Source organism: Cupressus sempervirens, chromosome 7 (genome assembly GCF_028749045.1).
Source record: "Cupressus sempervirens isolate cs-2001-9-10 chromosome 7, ASM2874904v1, whole genome shotgun sequence".
In the NCBI taxonomy this organism is placed as follows: Eukaryota; Viridiplantae; Streptophyta; class Pinopsida; order Cupressales; family Cupressaceae; genus Cupressus; species Cupressus sempervirens.
The window spans coordinates 527,680,196-527,682,614 of NC_143124.1; positions in this window are offsets into that span (position 1 = coordinate 527,680,196).

Here is a 2,419-nt window from a genome sequence, read left to right on the forward strand (position 1 = left end):
AAAATGATTTTGATTTTATAATTGACTTGACATGTAGTGGTAACATTTACTCTCACTCACTTCTAATTTATATGACCAGTGTCTTATCCATTGGGCAAAAGGTTAACTATTGGCAGGAGATCTAATGAGAGCAATTTATGTCCCATATTATGCCATATTTTACCCTTCATATAAACCTTCAAGTTAATTCTAATACCTATTCTAATATTCCATTTTATCCTTCTATGTTTCATATGATCTAATATTTATGAGTAATATTTAATATAGTTATTAGATAGAATATGTGAATAAACAAATGAAATTGTATTTATCTAACAAGTTGATAATATGCTATGGTTCTTCCTGTCACCCGCTATGTATCTTCATGTATCTCTTTCATCAATATAAAACTCAATCAATTTTGAAATTAGATACATTTGCTGCACCCTACGTAAATATGTGGAAAGAACCTCTCACATAATATGTGAGGCTGATATGCTTTTACAGGACTGTGTAACTCCCTCTCCACCAACTATTCTATTTTGGTATTGTAAATAATATTATCAAGCCAACCACATGACTTAATGATAAAATATCCACATATAATGTTTGTAGGTGGTTAAAATGATATCAAGTGGAGTAATATGTGAAAGGATAGAAATTAACATCCAAACATAGATCATTTGTTGTTGTTGTTGATAACGTGACTAAGAAATGCTTAAGTTTCATAGCTAGACAAGGAGCTCATTAGTCACCTTTTAGCTATATTCAAATTTTGTTATATATTAGCCATTTCAAACCATGCCTCCTAATTTATGGGTGAGTATAATGCTATTTTGATAGCAATAAGTTACCTAGTTTTGGCATACAACAGATTTATGTCCTATTTCCACATATTGCTTATTGTACATAGTATCAAAATGGTTCTAAACCTATTATATGCTCCTCATATAAAAGCAACATAGCATATAGGAGAGGTAGATTGAATATATTGTTTTCAATAGGAAGAAATTGTTGTACATAGTTTGAGACTACATTATTTTGAAGTAAATAAAACATTAGTTATCGAATGGTCACAACAGTGTAGATCTTCTTTCTGTATACATCATGCAAACTAAGGAGTTTGGGCCTGCTCTTTGGCGAAGCACGATGGTATTTTTGTTTAGTGTTTTTTTTTAATATGTTAGTTAAGCATTCAATCTCATAATTAGTCTATTTGATAAATAAGATGTTTATATTTTTATCTATTTATTGATTTCTCAAATTAGTTCTTTTAGATCTGAATGTATTATTTATATAACTAGTAATGTTATTGTTTCTAATATTCTATAGATTAATGTTTATTTATTTTTTTGAAGTTCCTATCACCAGGAAGTGATAGTTCTTGTCATTGGGATTTACTTGGTTTTTCATAGATTCAATTTTGTGTGTTGTAAATGCATTCATAAACCCTCATCTCACAACTATCATCCCTTGATGGCATACTGCTCAGACACCTTTTGCAAGCTTACACTCTTGATTAACACATATAGACCAGCAACATTTCATCATAAATTGTTAATTCTTTTTTATTATTTTCCTTAGTGTTTGCCTATTAAGATCTAGTTCAAATAACTTGTAAATGAATCTATCAATTGTAATAACCCATTTCCATTCTTATGAAGTATCCTTTTTATAAACTCATAAACTTTACTGATTTACTGAAGTATTTCCATAACTCCTTGAATTAAATGCAACAATAAAACCATCATACAACCCATCCATATTGCATTTAGTCAATTAAACTTTATTTAAATGACCTCAAAGTAAACAAACCCATAAAATGGAGACTAAAATTGGTGACACAGATATATTGTAAGTACCCCTTTGTATGAAGATTGATATAATGACCAATGAAAACTCAATGAAAAGCCAAAAATATCTTATTGATTCTATCATTTCTATATGTTATCAGAAAGTACATAATTGAAAGAAAACTTTTAAAACAACTACAAAACATGGACCGATTGTACTTTTCTTTGATAAAAAGTAAAAGTTATATAAGCCTTCGGACCCCTCAGAATGCCTTGAAAACTCATTTATATAAGCATAAGTTGCAACAAAAAAAGGGAAAAATGTGACTGATAGGTGTCCTTTTACAACAAGGAGTATAACAAGTTTTTCAAAATATCTTTAAATCCATAAGAAAAAGAAACAACATAAATAGTTTCATATGACAGCTGGAGCATCAAATTTTCAATTTTGTCCTCTTCTTCAACTGCCCCCTATTGTTAAAGCCTTTATTTCTATGATTGCCTCCCGTATAATGACTTGTATTTTTGTTGGCCACTCGCATGCTTTAACTATTGTTAGTTCACCAACAAACTTTTGCCACCTGGCATCTGTGACTACTTTCCCTTCTATTATGAATTTATTCATTTCAGTTTCAATTTTGAACAAA